Source organism: Aptenodytes patagonicus, chromosome 1 (assembly GCF_965638725.1).
Source record: "Aptenodytes patagonicus chromosome 1, bAptPat1.pri.cur, whole genome shotgun sequence".
NCBI lineage: Eukaryota > Metazoa > Chordata > Aves > Sphenisciformes > Spheniscidae > Aptenodytes > Aptenodytes patagonicus.
The window spans coordinates 33,006,658-33,030,261 of NC_134949.1; positions in this window are offsets into that span (position 1 = coordinate 33,006,658).

The following is a 23,604-nucleotide window of genomic DNA, read 5'->3' on the forward strand; positions in this document are numbered from 1 at the left end:
GCATCGGTCTGCTGGTGGGAGGTGGTGAGTGATTGCCTGTGCATCAGTTGGCTTTTCCTCTTTTCTTCACTTATTAAACTGTCTTTATCTTGACCCACAAGTTTTCTTGCTTTTGCTCTTCCTATTCTCTCCCTCGCCCTGCTGGGAGAGGGGGATGATTGAGCAGCTGTGTGGGTGCTTGCTGCTGGCCAAGGTCAACCCACAAGACATACCACTCTGTGCACAGGCAGTGTGTTGACTGGGGCAACGCAGCTTGTATCAGTAACCTTATTTCTCACATTCCAGGCGGGTTTGCATGTGCAACCTCCAGCCCAGACTTGTAGTTGCTTTAACAGCTAGATTGCCTCCTTCTTCACCCACCAGCCCTTGTGTTTAATGACACACACATTAAACTGGTAAGTTTGGTATCTATGTGTTCGTTGTCCTGTAATACTACAAGCAGGGTCCTGGGCCCCATCTACTTCCATCCTCTGCTTCCCCAAACTCTCATAAACATGTCATTGCCCTGCTATCATCTATGTGCCCTAGCTTATAGTTACAGTTTTCCTTGCCCTTCCTCCTAATCACGTACCTCACGTGCATCCCCTGCTTGTCCAGGTGCCTGGCCCCAGGACCTGCTCCTCACAAGGGACCTGGTTCCCACCATCCTACCCCATAGCCCTTCTCCTCCCCAGAGCCAAGCATCAGCACTGGGTGCAGAGAGGCAATGGTCCTGCTCCCCCTTCCTGTGCACAGGAGCACAACTGAAAGCACGTGTTAAGTGACTTACATGTAGGTCCGTGACTTGCCAGCCATCATGGCTTTATCACTTGTTTTAAAATCTTAGTACTTCAAGCCACTGATCAAAAGTGAATTTCTTATTCCTGTAGGATAACCAAGTTTATAGCACTCTTGGGTGAGGGGGGGATTCTGAGCAGGTAACCAAGTGAGTCTGAATAGCTCCAAGTGCCAGAAGGTGACTGCTTTTAAGGCATGTATTTCTTTACTTTTATAGCTCCCAGAATTTTTAAGCCCATCTCATTTTTTTTGTGATCTGAATCATGAAATTAGTTTTAATTCAAGATGCTGTCCAGGATCAGTCAAAATGTAGTTTATTAGGAGATTCCTACTGAAACTCTTTGTTTCAGCAGCATTAAACATACCAGCTCTTTTTAGAATGAAATTCAGCCTCTCTAAATGCAGCAGGAGTTTTGTCATTGATTTCAACAGTACAGCTTTCTGCCTTTTCATATAAAAGAATCACTTACTGCAGAGAGAAGCTGAGATGCTGAGGCTTGGATTTGGATCCTGATTGATCTCCAAATCCCTTGTGCAACCACCCAGGCAGCTGAGCTCTACTGCAAGTCCAGGAACAAGGATGAATTCCACTCACCCCCCAAAAGAAAACAAGGATAAAGCAAATGTTTGGAGGATTTAAAGTCTTTAGGGACCAGAACGGTTCATTCCTCTCATCTCCCTTAAGCTGCTACTGTAAAGGTTTCCTTCACTGTGAGGCTGAGCAGTTGCCATTGAATGTTACTAGCAAAACTGCAAGTGACTTGTAAGCCAGAATACACAGAAGGTTATTATTGTTATTATTACACTATATAGAAATGAATTTTGAAGAACTTTTTGAACAAGATGTGTCCTCTCTATACTGCACCTAGCCTGAAGAAGTTCCAGCCTTCAGCAAAACACAGAAAGACAGCTTCAGAAGTGTCTTACTAGCTCCCATTTTAAGCGACATCATTTTTGCCTTCAGTGTGCCTGTTTATACTCCCCAACTTCAATGGGCTTTGCACATATCCTTCTGGTGATAAAAGCGGTCCTACACCAATAAAACACCACAGAGACAGCTTAGTGACAGCATGTAGGAGAAGTTCACCCTTACTAATTAAACCCACATTTTCAATGTTAGGGTCTTGCTGCAGCACCAAATACAACATAGGACTGTCCAGGGGAAAAAATCGCAAAGAAAAATATTTAATTGGAATTTGCCAAAAAATCCCCCAGCATTAAAATTTTTCATAGAATCACTCAAAACCAACAAATTACTGAAGGTTTGAAGGTGTGTGTTCTCAGACAATTGTGCTGGTGCATTGCACACCGGCAGTCAGTGTGTCAGGGCAACTGTTTTATAACTTCCTCTGCGCCATGTCAGTTCAGTGTACCTGAAGAAAGAGATTGTTGAAGAACATTTTTTAAGTTACTGCTGCTCAGAGGCTCCAGAGTAGGAAACTAGCATTGTAAATAGAGACCACACTGATGTTCCCACACCCTACACACTTACTCTTCATCTTTTCTCCTTTGCTAATTTGCCTGCCAGCCTGAGAGTCACAAATATTTCAGTTACACTATTTGGAACATGTGCATACTCAGATTTCTTCATTTCTTCTTGCTGGACAGTGAAGCTCTCTTCCTAAGCAAAGTACACACAAGCCTTTTCCCTGTGAGTAAGTGTCCTCATGTGTGACAGAGAGGTCAGAAATCTTATCCCTCAACCTTCTAACTCTTGCATTGCATCAAAAGGACGGTCAGCAATCTTTTTGACAGTGGATTAAGAAGTAAGAAGCTTAACTAGAGAGTCTCAGAACATAACTTTCAGTGCCCTGCTAGTATGCTTTGAAATGGATCTCAGTGTACATTTTCAGTTATGTATTTTTAAAAATTCAGTACACATGGAGTGGTCTGTTTGCCCTTTCCTTACACAAACACGTTTACCTTCTGCTAATGGGAGTAGCAGAGGTATGAACAACATCTGGGTTGTAGGCACTAGGAATCTTCAGAGTCCTCAGCGCTCCCAGCTGCGTTACTCACAGTTTTAGCACACTGCCAACAAAAACTCAGAGAATATTTCCACTTCATTCCGCACTTTTGCTTTGGAGGTGTAATGAACCTTCTTTCAGTCAAAGCCAAATATTTTACTGTGGATGTAAATTTTTGCTAATGAATGAATAGCAGACATACATTTTTCATTTGATAAAGACATGCACTTAACGTTGTCATTTAAAAAATGTATATTCATATAGCCATTTAAAAATAACTGGCACCATTGTCATAATTATCTTTTCATATGTTCAGCAGTGCCAGGAATTAACTATGAATGTAAATGTAATCAAGTATGCTACCACACTTTTAATAAATAAGGCAGTTTCTGTATCTCTATTGTGCCTCAAAGAAAACATGCTACGGAAGGACTTCCTTTGGGGTTGAATGAGCATTTTACTCTCCAGAGGCATTTAGGTACTCTCTATTTCAGCTGTGAGAAGGGGATCAGTTAGCAGCCACGTGAGCACCTTTCCACTAGAAAAGGGGCTCATTAAACCCAGGCCACCAGGCACCTGTCACTTAGTAACAGCCTTCGGAGCGGAATAGGACTGGATGCTATGCTGGATTTTAACCAGTGGCCTGAGGGTAGAAGCACCTCTGTGTCCTAGTATTAGGTATTATTTTTCATTGATTTGACAGGGAGACCGCTCTCTGTTCTGGCATACTGAAAAGCAAAGACCACAGTAAAAGTTTAACCCTTTAATTCATCCCACAGGGGTCTAAAGACCCAAGACACTTGATTAGGTAGGGCTTGCAAGCAAGTTCAAACAATACAAATCATTGCGAGGACAAAGTTAGGCAAACCAGTAAGTCCCTTATTATGAAGATACTGATCTCTGTCAGAGAGTTCCAGATCATCACTGATTAAATTGGGGTTTTTTTGTCATCAGGTTTTGCTGCTTCAGGTATATTCACTACATCTCCCACAGCTCACAGGGGTCATCCACAAGGTCACCCACAAGTGATGGAGAAGACTTCTCAGCTAGGAGAAAGGGCTGGAGGCAGATGCCTGAGTTCCTCATGAGTCTCTTCCTCCAAATTCAGGCACCAAATTTTTCATGAGGGATTTTTGTTTACACTTGAGGAAAACTGCACCATGTCAGCACCACCTGGACCAAAGACTTCCACTCAGATTTTTTTTCTTCGCGACCACAGCACGGAGGCCGCTTTCATGTACCCCTGCACCTCCCATTTTCAATCAGTCAGCCCCAGAAGTAGATATGAACATAACAGACACAACTTCTCCATAGCCCCATGTCTGTATCAGGAAGAGGGGGAATGTATCACATAATGACAACTGAGATATAAATACAGACAGATATTCAAACTGAATCCTGTGCTTTTGAAATTAAGGCACTGGCAGTAAAGAAACTGTTCCCAATACCACCATCCACAAAAATGGTACGGGAGTGATACCTGCCTCTTAAGAAAAAAATGCAAGTAACCTAGAAATACTGACTCCACAAGAGGGTCTCTTGTTTGGAAAAAAATGCCTAGGGAAATAGTGAGGAGTACAGCATCTTCTTTCCTTTAAACTTAGCACTGGTGCAGTGACAAGATACAATATCATTAATATTATTTCCCTTTAATGGTTTTGGATCATTAGTTGTCATCATAGTTGATTACAGTAACTAGCTATGCACTTAAATGTATGTGACTGGAAGCGCGATCAGTAAATTTAACTTACTGATTCCTTAATGGGTTCATTTGTGTCTTCAGCTTGGTGAAATCAGTAGTAACAGGCAGGACTCGGTTCAAGGCCCATCCAAGTCAGCTCAGGATTGTTTCCTCAGTCTCCAGGAAATTTGAGTCAGATCCATGCAGCATGTCCATTACAGGTGTAAAAACATTTTACTAAAAAATGAAAACTCATTTCTCAGAGGTGTCTTGGTGGATACATATGTGTACACATGCCATGGTGTATACACAAGAATTATATTTTGTATGTATAAGCCATTAATTTTACTTTCTTAAAGAGGTATGAAGATAAAAAATAGTTTCAATGGCTGAGTTCATGTGTGTGCATAAAACAAATTGCTGGCAGTGTAATAGAAATTACGATAAGGTGTGTTTCCACATGTAATAGGGTATAGTGTAAATTTTATTATTATGCTCTTTGGCAAATCAATAATACAAATTCTCCAAAGGGTCCTTGCAGATATCAGCTGATACTCCTCTGGTTTTGTAGCTTGCAAACTGCTATTGGTTTTGTGCTACTGTTGTAAAAACAGAAAACACTACGTGAGCTGCTTTACCCTTTTCTCTATTTTGTCTTTTGTACTAAACAGACATTAGTAACACAGAGTGTGTGCAGAAACATCCTGTGTCCTGCTCTAGAGAATGAACAAAATGCATTGTACTTTGTCCCTTTTTTTCCAGTGACGAGGTTCTTAGAACTGCCCTCTGTCCAGAAATATAGCATTAAAAAATGTAGCAGTTCTTTAAATAAAAAGTTTTCCACAGATTATCACTACTGAGGAAATGTAATCCTGCTTGATATTCAGTATATATTTTCTCCTGACAGTTTTATGGTACAATTAAATTTCATACTTTCTTTTCTACCACTCTGAATATGCATTAGAAAACCAAGCATCATAATTCTAAGCCAATTGGCTTGATTTGCTCGTTTAAATTCAGATATTGCTTCTTTCTGTGCATTTCAAAGAAAGGCCATGAGCTGTAACAGTGTATTTAGAATCAACACAGCACATGGTCACCAGAGGTCTAGCTTGCATCAAAATTGTATTTCTAAACAAGTTATGCGCTTTACATGAAAAATGAAATAATGTAATTCTAAAATGGTTTATTGGAGTAACAAACTGTAGAGAAACAATAGAGCTAATGGAGAGTTAGGGAGAGAGGCAGATTGTGGAATGCATTGTGTATTAGTTGAAAATTATACCGATATTTAGATGGACTTAATAACTTAATAAGACTCATTTGAATGCAAAAGAATGAACATTGAGTTGATAATAACTTTTAATGCTTGTCATTTTATGTTAATTTATATTTTTAAATTATAGTAGATTTTTTTGTAATCAGACTGGCTAATTATACCTTAAACATGTAAATTTGACATGACACCAACACCAAATTTAAAAAAAAAAAAATCAACAAAGTGCTTGGTTATAAAGACCTATAATTCACTGAAAGTGGATTCTGGCTGAGTTCCTCCAACCACACAAAGCATTATGCTTTGCACTAGTAAAATCATTCAATTTCTCTGAGATTATTTCTTTAGTTTGTTTTACCGAGGAGACAATGCTAATGCACTCTATTTGTGTAACCTTTTCCTGATCATTGATTTGATCACCCCTGGAGAAATCCTGCATCTAGCCTTGATATCTGCAGATGCAGTTTTCAAAGATTCCCTCATGCTAAAAGCATCATTAACAAAGAAATATTTTTCTAGCACTGAAATGGTCTCAAATGGGGACCGTGAGCTCTGTTCCTAAACAGTACACAGTAAGTTATTCTTGTAAATCCTAAAAGTCTACTAGCCTTCTGAAATCAAAATGTAAAACTAGTGCCTTACATTTTATATATCTGATTCCCTTCAGGGCAATTATTTCCCAACATGTATTAAACAAAGTTACTGTGCCTAAGCATGCCAAATAGACAGGAGCTTATATGCTACTGGAAGATGAGCGCTTTCTTTTCTTAATTTACACTGGAGTTAGACCTTATTTCATTTCTTTTATCAAGTTTCCAGAATTGAAATCATAAATTCCTTCTGTCAACTCTGTACAGATAGTTTTTTAAGTGCTCATAATTCACATGTCTTTAAAAAAACAAAGTCTTTTAGCTTGAATGACCTTGGCCTTCAGCAAACTGGGAGATATTGTGGGCAAAGCTTTATATACAGTAGAGATGTGTTGAGCTGATAACCTTGTTGCACCAGCCCTCTACCCGTTTGAAGGGATTTGTTTGTTTAGCAAGTATTTGTGTAATGCAACCCAACTATTTCATGAAATATTTTTTTGTTTGCATATGGGTGAGCAGATGAGATCATTAACATATATAACAAATTGAAAATCCTTACTCCTTCAGTAGGCCATTCTTTCTCCTCCTCGCACCTTCCCTTAGGGTCAGGGCTTTACTCATGTTGTCTTTCAGGACACAGATTGCGATAAAATCAGTAAGCTACATTTTAACATGGCAAATCTTCACTCAAGCAAAACTCCAGTTGATTCAAGAGGGAAGTTTATTCTAAATAGGAATTGAAAGTTGAACTGTGGCTTTTGGGGTAAAGAAATGTACAGTTACTGCAAATAACTGGGTTAGGTGAAGTTTCTAGCTCCTCTTCACTTCCTTCTGCGGAGATGTCGAAGTCAGGGTCTGCCCCTGGCTTTATGAAGTATTTTACAACACCATCATAATTCTTCCTCACTCAGCCATACCTGTAGCCATGCAAAGTCCCTAATGCACAAAATTGTAGGTTGTGTCTCCTGCAACATCGAGAAAGATGAGCAGAAATTCTCCGTTCTGCCTTACTATCAGTGCTTTTGAGGACAGCTTTCCAGCAGCAGGTTGTTATGGTGCTGCCCTCGCTAAGGCACTGCAGAGCTTAGGCAAACGTGCTACGAGGTTAGTGGTCCGACCTGTTAGAGTGGGTCCAGAAGAGGGCCACGAAAATGATCAGGGGGATAGAACTATGAAGTTCTATTCTCCTTCATAGGAGAGATAGCCTCTCCTATGAAGAAAGGCTGAGAGAGTTGGGGTTGTTCAGCCTAGAGAAGAGAAGGCTTCGGGGAGACCTTATTGCAGCCTATCAGTACTTAAAGGGGGCTTATAAAAAAGATGGCGGCAAACTTTTTAGCAGGGCCTGTTGCGACAGGACAAGGGGGAACGGCTTTAAACTAAAGGGGGGTAGATTTAGACTAGATATAAGGAAGACTTTTTTTACGCTGAGACTGGTGAAACACTGGCACAGGTTGCCCAGAGAGGTGGTGGATGCCGCATCCCTGGAAACATTCCAGGTCAGGTTGGACGGGGCTCTGAGCAACCTGATCTAGTTGAAGATGTCCCTGCCCACGGCAGAAGGGGTGGACTAGATGGCCTTTAAAGGTTCCTTCCAACCCAAACTATTCTATGATTCTATGAGTTCACTTGACTGCAGCCACAGAGCTCCAGGGGCAGTGGTTTGGTGTTGGGTTTCCACCACTGTCCACCAGGACAGCAGCAAAACCGTGGGCAGCCTGTAAGCAATTCCCCTTCCCACCGGTAGCAAAATTACCAGTCTGTAGTAGGAGCTTGGACTGCTTTATTTTCTCTAACCTTTTTGTGCGTGTAGGTAGCCAAGCTTACAATTACACCCACAGTTAACTAATAATTACTGAACATCAGTCTTTGTAACTACCAGCTGAATGTGGTTCCCAATTCCTGTCTCTCCAAGCCCATATTATCAAACTGCTTCTTATTTACATTGAGGCTTTCCATTTCCAGCATCATCCTTATTGTTATTTTACATCCAAAATGATCAGGTCAGTTTTTTATTGTATTTTATCTTTTTTAATGCTAAAGTCACAGCAATCCCTTTTTTTTTTTTTTTTTTTTTTTTTTTGTAGTGGGAAGTGAAGGAGAGATTGGAGGGGTTTTGGTTTTTCTGACTGGTAGGGGTCTTATTCAACAGAAATTGTTCAAGCAGATGTATAAATGGCTCTGCTCTAGCATCTTTTATCTGCTCTCCAGTTGGACCGACAAAATGCACATAATAACAGCTACAGAGCACCAAGAAGAGGGTCTACTTGCCCCCGATGCAGAGGAGTGAAAATAGAACTCTGAAATTTGCAGACCATCCTTATGATAACTAAGAACACATCTTTTCAGTGGCTCAGAACTGATTTTCTTTTATTAAAGCATCTTCTATAATAGCTAGTGCATACTTACAATGCTACTTACTTTCTTGCAATTATGTTATTCAGAAATAATTGGATTTCTGGGTTTAATTGGGCTCTAAATTAGCCAGAGCTTTCATAAAAGCTATTACAGAGATTTCTAATAGCAGCTTTTCCTGCTATTTAAGCACAGAGTATTTCAATGAGAGTGATTCACCAGTGTAAAAAGTCTTGGCTGCTGTGAACTCTAGCACAGGTTCAGATTAATTATGACAATTTAGGCATCATCCTTTTGTAATTAAACATTTGCTCAAAACATTACCCAGAGTGCACAACTGTGTCAAACAACTGGTTGCCCTTTATTTAGAAAGATATGGTTTTGTTTTTGAGCTCTTTGGAAGATTTATGGTAGGTGGGCTCCTGATGACCGAGTTCAGAGACAGGATCAGCATCTGTTTGCTCCCACCGGTCATTTCACCAGCCCAAGCAGGAGGAGGCTGCATCAGGTGTCCTCCTGACACCCCCTCCCACCCGAGGGATCCTGTGCTCCGTTTGCCGACCATCCCTGCACATTTGTGCAAACATCCCACTACCAGCAAAAAATCAGAGAAGTAAAAATGCAGTCAGGTATTTTGGAGAATATTCTGGGGCAGTTCCTCTGACTTTGCTGCAGATGATTGAGGGGTGATGATGAGATGATTCAGGGTCAAGAGCAACAGAGCTGGCCTTTGTGCTTTTCCCTGTTTTCTGTCGGTGGCACCACTACTCCAGTGCAGCAGTATCTGTGATCCTCGCAATCTTCACCATACCCTGTAGGCTAGGCTGTATTTTAGGCATCACTTTGATTAAGGAAAGGTGTGTTGCATTGCCCTACCAGACACCATAACTCTTGGACCATAATGATGCCTCACCTACTTATCTCCTGGCCCAGTGGGGGATAGGGGATAAGAACAGCAATTAATCAATTGACCACTGATTCCTGCCTACTGACTGGCCTCTGCGCGCCATGGTTGCTGCACTAACTGGTTGAGAAAGGCTGAAGTTTTGCTCAGTCCTTCCTCATTTAGTCTGAGGTCAAAATGGTAAGAAGCTTCTCCCAGACACAAGACTCAAGACTATGTAAATTGTATAATATTGGACTTGAGGGTGGAGTGTGACCTAGCATGTGAAAACTCAGGAAGGATTTGAGAAGGCAGACTGCTTGGGCTTTATTTTTTAGAGAACAAGTTAGCAAGTCTCTACTTGGTATTTTTTGCTTTGGAAGATGGATAATCTAAAAAAAATTAAAATGTATTGTGGTAAATTTGCCTCCTTTTCTGGATCACCCATCCTTCTGAAGAAGCCCACCCCTCTCCAAAGGCTAGTGCTGAGGGAGACGAGCCCCTGCTTTGCTGGGAAAGTGGGAGCTGGTTAGCTTCAGCACAAATGTGGTTGCTTGAAATGGCAATATTTTTCCTGGACCAAATTAAAGGCAAAACCATGAGAGCTTCTGATCTCATCATTTGCACTGTCCTTTGTTGGCTTTCAGGAAGACATTTGCTCCCAGTAATGTTCTGCTCTGTTATTGGAACCACTTTCCACGCAAAATGGATACTTGTCACATGCAGGTTTTGCCTTCCGTTCTAACTCAGCACCTGAGAGAGCTGGTGGATCTGATTACCAGCGTTTTTTGTGGTTTTTTTCCAGTCATTCAGGCCCTCCACATCACTTTTCTGGGTTACTTCTCTCTTCAGGAAAGGCAGCCTATGCATAGTTTTTCAAAAAGGCTGATGTTAAAAATTCAAATATATTTTTTAAATGATCACAGGTAAACCAGAATATTCTTCCACTGATTCATACAACTCTGAAAAATGTTTGCTCATGTAACAAAGGGTGGGATTCAGCCCCAGATTAAAACATGAGACCTTGGATGCCTACATATACATATCTACACATAAGCTAGGTGGCCAAGCTGCCATCATATCCCTGCAGTTTTGATCAATACACTCAAATGAGCATAAGGAGGATTCAGCCCGCTCTAACATAGATGCTTTAGAGCTCAGCCCTGTACATGGAGGCAGGCACTCGGTGCTATCTGAGCAGCCCTGGGGGATGCCAGCTGGCTTTTAGGTGTTGATCCTGGAGGGTGCGTGCCTCCCAGGGGTCAAGTCTCACAACCGTAGCCCCATGGCCATGTCTGGGGCACTTCAAGTAGCATGAGAATCCAGCATTCATGCAGATGAATTGATCTCAAGAAATCAAAACATTGAAATAACTTTGGACATTCAGGGACTTCATAGGACATCGTAAGATATTGCCATCAACTTAATTAATTATATTACTATGAAGTCGAAGCGATGTCTGATCTGAAAGACATGACACAAATTCAAAATTTGCCAACATTAAATATGAAAGTTCAAACAATTTAGTTAAACTTTTTACTATTGAAAATTTTGCCAGAATGTTTCTTTTTCCTACAAAATGCTAGGGACTTAGGTGGAGCTGCATTTTCTGGTGGAAAAGTCCCCTACTGACAGGCAGCCCCCTTCGCAGGTATACTTCAGGCAAATGGTGAGTGAGAACATTTCAGTATCTTGCAGCAGATGCTTTTTGGCTTTGTTTTATCTGTAATAGCTTGGAGGATTCTTTGAGATTTACTTCAAGGCTAAAAACATTTTTTGGAAATTCATTTGCTAAAGCACATTTTTTCAACTACCCGAGAAAATTCAAGGTTCTTTTGTGTACATAGTGGAAAATGGGAGCAAGGCATTGCATGGGTCAATTCTCAATCCTTTTCTAGTCAATGGGAGTTTTACAATTGACTTCAACAGAAGCAAACTTAAACCTTCTAAATCAATATCTCAGTTTGCCGTGGACTAAGTACAAATAAAACCTTACTAAATTGTAAAAGGAATTTAGTGAATTTAGTCAATTCACTAAGTTAAATGATAAAAAATGTAATCAGAAGAGATATCTTATTAAAAAGCATTATTTAAGTATATGAACTTCTTTTGGTCCCTGTTTCATATAAGCAAAGATTTATCAATATTCATCAATGATATATTCACCTATGATGACTGTGAATAATGTGATGTTTAAAATGCCCTAAATTTTTTAGATAACCTTAGTGAAAAGTCATTAATTATAATATTTATCTGTTACTCGAAAAAGAACATGATATAAAATGACAACTCAATTTTCCTCTTTGACATTTCAAATACAACTAGGTCACATTAATCAATCAATAATGTGCTTATCATACACGGTGGTCAATTATACCCCAACTATCAGTGACAGTTTTCTGGCTTGCAATCTGGACACATACACTCTCATGACAACTACATTCTTTTTAGCCCTTTCGTATTTTACAACCAGTGCTATTGCTTAAGGCACATCATAAATGTGCGAAAAGGGCATCAGATACTTCATAATCCCAATTCCATTTCTGTGCTATTAGTGTACTTCCAAAGAATAAACTTTCAGTGCACCAAAATCCAAGAAAAATAGGACAAGCTCCCCTTCTCTGAAGAGAAAGTTACACATAAAATAAAACTGGCAGTACTACAAATAGAGCATTTGCATTTGCTGATTGCAAGGTTGCAATTATAGCTCACCATTTTAATGAAGTCGTAAACTAGTTGAGCTTACTTCTTCAGTTTATTGCACCATGAGAACCTTTTTTTGGAGTTGTAGCCATATAAACTATAATTATTAATGATATCTCTGTGAAAGACATTATTAATACTGTTTGCCAGGACATTATTTATATTCTGGGCTATCTGTAAAGATGAGTCAGTATCTCCCAAATGAACTTTGACACAGTTTTAAATAGAACTTCTCACCTTCAGACAAATCCTGTAAATCTCAACCTTCCTGTTTTTATTAAAATTATTCTGAATGAATGATACAGTCATAAATCTTATGAGAAAGTATTTTTCCATTGGAAAATGCTGGTTGGCCAATGGTGAAATTGCTTATTTCAACAATACCTCACTCTAAATTCCCTTGAAAAATATTTTCTGATAAGGAGCAACAGAACATTTTAGAGACTTTGAAGGGGAATATTTCATTTTCCTTTTTAAAAAGAACTTCTTTCAAAATATTGAAAGTGAATTATTAACACAACATGAAGGAAAACTATGGGCGAAACAATTCCAAAATACATTATCCAGAATTTTTATTTTAATTTCATTTCACATTAATGAAATCTGAAAACACTTTTTGATATATTTGCTCAGAATAGGAATTTGTTGTAAATTGCAGAGTTTCCCATGAAATACAATAGGCAGTTTTTATGAGGCCACAGGCTCAGCCAGGCTAAGGACACAGGAACTGACTGATGAACCTTTTCCCTCCTGCAGAGGTGATGGCTTCTGCAGTACTGTCCTCCACGATTTCCTGAAAACCTGAAAGAATATGACCTTCCCTTTATATTTTTTTCATCTTTCTTGGGCAAAGCTCTGTTTGCTCCAACTGGCTCATAAATGGAGCGCTGAGAAGGAAGGAGATGTGTGAGTTCTCAGCCCTTCCAAGTGTGTGATGAGACACTTTTCACATCTTCCTTCGTTAGTGCCAGCAGCAGAATATGGAAACAAGATGAGAGCAAATTTGAATATCAAAAGTCATTCTCCGGTTTACCCACTCTTAAAACCTGTCACATCATATTCCCAGCACTAATTAGCTACCCTGTTCCAATTCAGAAGCAACGGCATCTCAGAGGTGGTTGAATGACCCCATCGGCTGCAAACTGTTTATTTATTCAGGGTAAAAATAAGGAAAAAGGAAGAAAAAAATGTTGTACACTTCTAACAGTTCAATAATTGCTGTTTGCATGGTTTTATTGTTTTTACATCGTATTTTGATGCTGTTATACTCATTGAGACATTTAGAGGGTAATATAGTAATAATTTATGAAATAAGAGAGTCTGATATGCAACAGTATTCCTAGTGGTGCATTTTGTATCATATTAGCAATACAAAATTCATAAAAAGCTGATGGTGGCGGTGGGTTCCCACTGAGACATACCCTATTACAGTGGTATCCATGTCAGCTTTTTGCTTTTTAATCACAGCTTTGACATTCAGTGACTACAGTATTTTTCTTTTAAAAATCATATAGGTCTTCACTCAGGAGCCCAAATTATTTAGGTGACATTCCTTCTCCTCCATTAAAACCAACTAATGAAAGGAGTATCCCTAGTGCAGCAAACTTCCATTGATGAAGACTGATGTTTCAAGATTATTTGTATGTGCAGTCTATAAAGAAAAAGTCCTTTTTTAACCCATAGCTTGCGCCCTAGTTGGTGCTGCAGTGGGACGTGAAAGAGACTGACAAGCATTTTATACGGCAATTTGAAGGTACATTTCTTTTGCTCTCACAAACATTACGTTGTGCTACCAGTGCACAAATACTCATGAAAATTGCTAACAAAATCTGGCCTTTTGATATTTACTTGATTTAGTATAACCAAAACAAAGGTAGGCAAGACCCAGAAATTTTGAGCTATTCTTACAAAGCTAAGGCGAAAATGTTGGTGAGAGGGGTATGTGATATATCGGTCAGCTCAAAGAATTGGACTTGGTGAAAAGTGGTCTTTCAGTCCCTGGAAAAAAATCTTAAGAGTTCAATATTTTTCTCATCAATTGTAAAACTCCCTCCGGTTAAGTCTCTGAGAACTTTGCCATTGCCTGAAGTGTGGTCGGACCACCAGCCACAGCTCTTGCTCCGGGGGGCAGAAAGCTTCCCCTATAAAGCCCTGTTTTGATTTAAGCCATGCTTTGAAAGAGAGCCATCATATACCCATAGGATCAAGACGTAGGAGTGGGGCTTTGACAGATAGGCGGTGCGCAGTGGTATTGGCTCTGCCTTAGAATTGCCTGTTTTCCCCCAACAATGTCTTTAAAATTTAATCATCCTGGATCTACAAAATTACTGGCTGTACTGTTGAATCTTCAGTTTCATTTTTTTTAGAGCATTCCCAGATTTTTATTATATTATCATCTCCCATCAGAGAGATGATCTTTGTTAGAGTAAACTGAAAATCACTGGTTATGACAAAAAAGAATTCCCATTAACAAGTCATCATCTAATCATATTAGGATTTTTGTATCCTATTATCAGCTTTCTTATGAAATACAATTTCTTAATGACAGGGATTTGACTAATACTGTGTGAACTCTGCTAACTTAATTTGAAATTTACTACCAAGTGTGTATTTATAGAATAAGGTGTCATCTTCTTCATGCTTGCACATAATTCTAGCTTGTGATTTGATCAGGTGTGAATGTTGAAAGTTAATTTTCATCAAATCAACCGAGGAAGGAGGAATAGAGTTATCAGCACTTTGCAGTGGATTGAAACGTATCGGCACTGAATTCAGTGGGGCCTCAAAGGGAATCAGATTTCTGTTCTGTGTCCACAAAATTTCTTTTGTGGGTGACTGAGGCAATCCAGCCATTTAGCATTTTCATTCTTTGAGGGCAATGGTACGTATTGTACATGTGATATGTAACAGTTACTGTATTTCAGCCGGTCTCAATGAAGGCCGAGCAGCGGGGAGAGCCCGGGCCCCTTCAGTCCCAGTTTCAAACCCCATGCAGTGAACCCGATGTCCGATTCATTTCTGCCACCTCCCTCACTCTGAAATGCCACGTTTCTTTCCCCGTGTTCACTCTGTTATTAATCCAGATTGATCTTACCTTAACCTGAGTTGCCTAAGTCAGCTGTCCAGGCTCCCCAGAGCCTGGACACAGATGTAACATGTCACCTCATCATTATAAGTCTACGCATGAAACCATGTGAAAATGGGGAAGAAATGTATCATCTCCCCCCTTTTTTTTGTTCCACATGGTTTGCTCGTTGTAGCTCTAGTTCAGGGATAAAACACATGGTACAATAAGTACATATTTAACAGTTCACTTTCCATCAGTCCAAAGATATATTTCTTAGGTAATAGCTTGGGAAAAATGCTTTCCAAGCCAGAAAAATTTATTAATTTTTTTCATAGTCTTGAAAAGATGAAAATAGATTTTGATCCCTTTCTGATTGATGATCTTCATACCACCCTTCCCCCCACCTTAAAAGAAAAAAAAAGCATCCATTTATTTTTAGAAAAGAAAATCTTCTGTGGAAAATAGTCACTTTGGATCTATTTGGATCTATTTAAAAGATATACATACTCTACTAAAAAGTAGATATCAATTCACAAAAATAGAATTTTGCTTTACCTTTTCACAGGTAGACTGACTCCATGATCCTAAATGAAGAAAACCATTAATTAATTTAGTAGGGTCTTTTTCAGTTTGAATTACAAATGTGGAGATACCTATCTGAAACACTATACATAGACTCACAGAACTTCAGAGAAAAATTTGCTATCGACAGACTGTTCATAAGACAGCCTCACACTGGCAAAATGCTGAGCACTAAGGTCAGGGACTGTCCTTTCGGTTTGTGTTTGTACAGCATCTACCATGGGCTCAGATCAATGGCTGATGTTCTTAGATCTACTATCACATAAATAGCAATGCATGTTTATCAAGTACAATGCCACAGAGTGAAATAGGTAGTATCATAAATGACAGCAAATAGGGCAAAATTGTCAAAATAAATAAGTTACCTATTGTGCTTCAGTATCCTTGGTATCTTTGTCATGGAAATCCATGTAAGGGGATAATGCAAGCACGGTAACGTCAATGGAAGTCTTTACTTTGATTTCCACGAGCTTTGCATCATGCTTTTACTTCCTAATTAGCAACATCCGATAATCCACAATACAGCCCACAGAGTTATTAGTTTGAATTAGTGAAGTTCTCCTACCTGATTGGTTTTAAGCCAATTTATATAGGCTTGTCTGTTTAAGCTGTTAATACTGTTGAAGATTACTATGGTATTACTGCGGTCTGCAATATTTCAAAGCTTACAGCACTGTTTCTCACCAAATCCTTGAAATGGATTTGACTTTTTCAATACCACTTCTAGTTGTCTAAGAGCTACCACTTGTGAATCAAGCCCCTGAAAGCCTGGGCTAACTGTGCTAAGTGTCAGAAAATAGCATTTAGTCTGCTGAAAGAGCTAAAGCAGGAATTCAACTATTCAGCATAAAACCAGAGAATATTTCTTTATTTCATCTGACTTCAGGTAGCTGGATAAACATTTCAGTTAATTAATCTGTGGAACCGTTTCCTTGATTTAGAGGTTCTGATAGTTTCACTGAGTTCATTGCTTAACCTCAACCTGTATTTACTTTTGCGATTCATTCATTTTAGTAAAGAGTTACCCATTTGAAACAAATACTGGTTTTTGCACACATGAAAAGAATCCCATAATAAATGTAAGTCAGTGTTCTGCTTTAACTGCACAGTGAAGATAGATTACTTTTGTAAATTAACCCACAAACAGACTTTATGCTTTCTTGCTCCTTAAAACAAAATCAGTGCATGGCTAAGTAAACCGTCCCTGAAAATATGTAGCTCCAATTGCTCAGCCAGTGCAGAAAATATTAGTAATAATCCCCAGCCTTGTTTTGAAAAGTTTAGCTAATGACAGTAGTCTGTTGGAGAAGAAAGGGAAGCAGAGCACCATCTGCTGTACAGCCGTGCAAAGGTTTCGGAACAAAAACTGCAAAACCACCAACCCTACCTTAAGCTTTCCAGATAGTTAGGACATATGGAAGGCCATCATCATCCAACATCACGTGACTGTGAGCTTGAGATGGACACAGACTGAAATTAGGGAGAGACATGAAGAGCCAGGGTTCAGAGTTAGCCATCAAAAGCTACAGGGAGGAAACAAAGTAAGGAGAGGTGCTTCTTTGGAGGGATAGGCATGGCTGTGATTTTTTAAAAGTACAGAATTTGACTGCCTATATCTATATATATGCTACTATACTGACATCCCATTTTGCAGACTCGCTTGCTCGGGATAAAGCACTGTTGGGAAAAAATGCCCAGAAGTTCTGTTAGTACGCCTACACCTCAGGAAAAAGGAAAATTATTATGCTCAGGGGCCACTGTCAGCATCTTTGTGCAATTCCTCATAATTTATAAGGGGCTGGTAGCCATTTGAAGATGAGCCTTTTGGGGGCCTTTTATTTGGGAAAGCTTAAGTTCTTTGCGGAGATCTCAAAAAGCAGATCAGGCTTGGACACGTCCGTCATATTCTGCAGAGGATGCAAGAGTTAGGAAAAGGGATGCCAGTGACTTCAGAAACACCCAGCAAGCCTAAGGGTAACCTGCCATCCAACACACCCAACATGAGCCATTAATGAGTACAAGAGTGATGGAAAGTGATTGATTTCTGTCCTATGAGTAGAAAAGAAAATTCACTTTTCAGACTACCAGCTGCTCAAGTCAAAATCAGGACCATCACCCTTGGCAGATGAGGAAAAGCTACTTCTTCTAAGGACTATAGAGTTCAAAGCCACCAACCCAAAGAGCAAATAAGGAGTGGAGTGGCCCCTTCTCAGTCCTGAAGAGGATGAGGGACTGTCCATAAGCCTGACATCCCAAGACATGCGCCATCTGCCTTTATCTGTCACTCAGAAGAGCCACTGAGGCTCATCCACTAAATATCGGGCAATTCAAATGAGCACTAATGATGCTATCCACAACAGCTCTAAAACCGAGAATTGGTAGCGGATATGAGTTACAAGCTTAGCAGGTGTTGCAGCCCTCATATTCGCAAGAAAAGGCCCTAATGGGAACCGGAGCATCCTGGGGATTAGCACACGATTGTGCACACACAGTATTGCCAAAGAAGCTTTGGTTCTTTGTTGTGGAAGGAGAAGACTATTGCAAAAATTGGCATCTATGAACAAAGGCTTGCTTAGGGAACAGGACTGGGATTATAAGGGGCTGTTGCAAAGACCTGCACAAAAAAAACCCAACCTGAAAGTGTGATACAAATAAAGAGGGGCTAATTATTCATCATGGCATCACAAGAGGAGCAAGAATGAAGAGAAGGGACCTCTCAGGTGGACAGATACCAATGAATAATAATAAGTAGCATAAGCAGAAGCTGGAAGCAGAGTGACAACACATCCTGATTTCCCCACACATGCTCTGCCTTCTGCCCTGGACACTCTCTCCATACAGCAAAAGGGGAAATGGACTTATATCTCCACAGCTCTGTGCCAGGCAGCCCCCAATAAAATGACTGAATTTCGAGAAGGCACAGAAAAAACTCAGTAACTGATCAGGAAGGCCCCTTGGGAAATAAATTGCAGAAGGTCAGGATATTACACACAAGAACAAAATAACATAATGTAAAGTAAAGACATGAAGCATAATAAGAGTCAGTTTGGTCAAATCACGCCTTCCTCAATGATCTCAAACACAAATAAGTGTACAAACAGTGGAAACGAGGTCAAATTATTAGGGATAACAGAATGTAAAAGAAAACAACAAAAATGTAACAACTAAATCAGAAAAGGATAAAGTCACAAAACAAGAAGGATTGTAAACAACAAGAAAGCTGTCTATGGAAATACCTCAGCCAGAAGGGGAGAAGAAAGGCTAGTGAGTGGTGCTGAGAAAGATTAAATACGTAACACTTCTTTTTGTTTCAGTCTTCACTTAAAAGGTCACCCAGGTGACACAACTAACACTAGTGCCAAGGAGCTTGCAGGTCTGGTTCAGCTGTCAGACTCGCAGCCAACTTAGCCACCAAAATTAAGGCTCAAAACTGTACCAGGGCAGCTGAATATGATCTTTCTGGTTTTAAACAAAAGAAAGAAACCCCTTTTCTCTCTCGCCATGGCAAGGGTCATCGGCGATGTGCATGGGGTGTGATAACAGGTGTCTGCACAGCTGTCCCTCGGTCCGGGTTAGTGAACTGACTCTCCTGGTGCTCTAACAGATACAAGAGACCAGACTCTTTTGTTTTATCCCAGCATAAGCCAAGAACAACTCTACTTGTAAAGTAGAATGTAAACCTGTAAAGAACCAGTACTAAGAACATGGCACAAAATGTTCTGTCTTTTCTTAATGACTCAACATTTTACCATTTTGCCTTTTATTTAACTGAACCTTTGGGATCCTGGCCTTAAGGGAAATCTTAATGCCAGCAAGTCAGTAACTCCATCAGAGTTTACATCTATACTAAAAAATAAAAGGGACCAGACCCTTCCTCTGTTCCTGGGAGTAACTGAAATAGCACAGGCGAAGCCCGCTCCGCTGAGTGCCACCCAGGGAAGCACTGTGGGAACAGGCTCAAACCAAGTAGGGGGATGCTGACAGTGAGGCTGTGGGGGTGTTCACAGGCTTGCTAATCAAATCCTCTTTAATTTGTGTAGACGTACGGCCAGTACAGCTGCAGCCAGAGAGGCATGGGCTCCAGTCCAAGACTTTTACAGCTTGAAATCAGATTTTAAATTCCAATTTCCTGGGCAATTAATACAGTGAATCTCAGTCTCTCATGTGCACTTGTCTAACTGCTCTCTAATTTAGCACTGGTCCACCAAAAAAGCATACACGACAGCACCAGTGATACTGGTTAGGGCTGACATTAGCACAGATGCATGCAAAATTATCAGAGCTCCTAAAACACTGAGCTGAAATTCCCTTGTGGATCATGGGAGGGAGCTTATGAAGTGTTAAAGAGGAGAGTAGTCAGCAGTGGTTAAGTTCTTCTGCCTCATACAGGCGAAGGAGTCATTATTAGTGGGCAGGCAGGAACTTCTTTAGTTTCACCGGGGAACTTCAGGTGACTCTTACTTGCTGGCAGCAGGTCAGGACCTTCAGGCTAGAAGAGCAACACCGCAGCAGTGGTACTCGCAGCATGTGGCTGGCCCAGCCAGGTCATGCTTTCAAAAAATGAGCCAGAAGAGTGTTACACTTTTAGAGAGATAAAGAAACAGTAAGACTAAAAGTTACAGGTCCTTTATCAGCAGATGAATCCAGAGACAAGTCATAAATGCACAGGCTACTCAGACATGCATCTAGAGTATTAACTCTGAGCAATCAGTAATCCATCAGTTTGAGTGAGGAAAGCTCCAGAACCAGAACTACAGACCTGATCACGAAATGACATTTGTTCACGCACCCTGCGCTAGAAGCCGACGTACAATACATCTGGACTGATGTCCAGCACCCCTGGCATCATCCAGCTCTACACTCGCCTGACTTCATCTGGCAGAGCAGAAGGTGCGAGTCCAAGGGCAGACACAGAACCTCCCTGAAAAGACAGCCTACACCAAGCCAATTTCCTTAACTATTACTATTTTGCTGTTAGGATTAAGAAAATGAAGTTGCCTGTGAAAAGCTGAAGAAACCCATTGCAAACATTCTGCCTCGTACTTAATTTCACGGCGGGGGGAATTTGCAGCCCTCTGCTTCCCAGAGCTGCAACAAACATGCAGCCATGCTGCTGGCAGCGGGCAGCCAGATGTGCTGCCTGTTTTCACCCCACAGGTCACCCATGTTGCAGAACCAGTGAACATGGGAGGTTTTATATACCAAGCCAATATACAAGCTTGTATACAAGTTTCATAGCAACACTGCTCCGCTTCTTTCACGTCTCCATGACCTGGTGGAAAAGGCAGGTGATGTTCTGCTCCCTTCACCCCTGCAGCTCACTTAGCGTGGTTTCAGTGATCCTATGAGAAAGGCTGATTCAACCCTTCCCTACTCTTAAGAACAGTGGAAATGTTTTGATTGTTTTCACTGAGCATTAAATCAAGTCCTTGATTTATTGCATTGACCAGCCAGAAGAAATACAAGGCATTTTGAACTCCTACTCTCAGAGGAAAAAGCTGTACTTTGTCACTGTCTGTGTCCTTCTACAGGTCTCTATAAATAAGAAATTAGAGTTCTTTATTTCTTATCAATCATTATCAAACTTACTTCATACCAATCATTACCAAGCCTGGCAGCTCTAATAAGAGCCCAGAGATCTACAACCCACAATTTGGTCCAGTTTACAAAAGCAATTGAATAAGACCCCAGAATGAAAAGGTAGTCACAGTCTGGTCTGGAGGGAACCCTTCACAGAACGGAGCTGCGATCACCATCCCAGTTTGGATGGAGCTGCTTTTGTGTCATTACCATTTCATTTGGACTGTGTGGGCTGCTGCTGTGTCAAGATACTATTTACATGGTGGTTGGTTTTACTCAGAATTCATGCCCAGCAGCTGAAATTGTATAAAGCGGTAAAGAGCTGTCTTATGCCATGAAGAACTGGCAAGCTAGGTTGACGGCAACGCATGAGGAGAGGCTGAAACAAATGAGGAGCAGAGGGGATGGCAGCAGCCAGGAGGGTTTGCAGCCTCCAGCAGAGTCTCCCACCCTTTGAGCAAGCAGGATGGGTCGCAGCAGAAATGTTCCCATCGGAGCGACCCAAGGGACAGGACAGTGGGTCTGGGGGTTGTGCTGGGGCTGCAGTCACACACAGACCACGCTGGGGAAGCCACAGGTGTAGGGTGAAGGGGCGCTCTGCTAGGACAGCCCCCATCACAGGCTGGCAGGGGAGGGACCACCTCCAGAAATCCCGAGAGGAGCAGCCTGCCGTGGAAGTGCCTCAGTCAGCAGCACCCCGAGTCAGTCGGTGGGGACAAGGGAATACACAGTTAAATCCAGAGGGCAGATTAAAAAGAACGGCAGCCTAAGATACATGGTCAAGGGGAGACTAACAGCTGGGTTTTACTTTAACAGTTAAGCTGTCAGTGGTTGTAGTGAAGATAACTAGAAAAAAAAAGAAAAACACCAAAAGCAGGCAGGTTTCACCCTAAAACTGAGACCCCAACATATGAAGGAAGCAGAACATTTCAGTACCCTTCTGTCTCTCCCCCTTCATAGGACGCTTTCATGGGGTTCATTAAGTCCAAGAGGGAATACAGGAAAAGCCAGTCTCCTTGCCTGGGGAGATGCAGCATTCACACCAGTCTGGGATGAAAACATCTGGATGAAAACTTTTTCTTCTTTTATTCAGGTAACCAAATCAAAATATTATCATTCAGTTCATTCTGCAGCTACAGAGGCTGGAGAGGGCTAGAAACTTCTTATTTCTCATAGCTGTTGAATTGCCATTATTTTCATTTTTCTTAGTTTGTATCACTTCACTGGAGTGACTGACCGGTTGAAACTGTACACCATTTTACCAAATGGTTTCAGAAAAAAAACCACCATGAAAACCTTCTTTAACAAAATGAAGGCTTTGGGCATCAAAAACATGCCCATGCTCCTTCTGTTTTACTCCAGACCACAGGAATGTGTTGATTTCATGAAATAACAGAAACTAATGTTATGTAAAATTAATATGTGTTTTCTTAGAAAATTCAGTTTCAGACCAAGTAACCTCTCTTAGAAATATAGACGAAAAAGGAGTTCAAAGAACACAGCTTGTAGTAGTACTCTTAATATAACAAAAGCAAAACAAAAAGCTTGAGATAAACACACATCTGATGCTATTAAAGCTGCACTGTTGCACTCTTTCCCCTGAGATTCTGCTGAATCTAGGGCTCCTAGATGACTGTAAGCAGTAATGGCCTCTTAATTTTAAGACCAAATGTGAAAGAAATGTAAAGCAGTTCGTGAACTCTTCCTGTCCGCGGAACCAATTACATTGTTAAAGAGTGCCAAAACATTCTGTATTTTAATTGCTGTTCAAGATTTTACTGCGTCCTGAAAAATAAAATACTGTTTCCTTTTCAATTAGTGCCCAAGAGATATTTAAGAACAAAACTGCATGAAAACAGCAACAGTTACTAGGGGTTTTATTGAGAAGAGTGCCACTTAATTTCCTTAATTTCATGCATTTCCCAAAAGAGCATAACATCTAATTCTTTGCCTATCCCATGTTCTGTACAATTCACAAACGTACCCCATTGATTTTCAGCCCGCAGAGCACAGGGTGAAGATAAACAATAACTTTATATAGGAAAATATTGATTTAAAGCCATTGATTCAAAGCCCTAGGGTATCAAAAGATTAGTTACGTTTAAGGAAGGTACTAAAGGTGACTTTCGGCTACTTCGTTATTGAA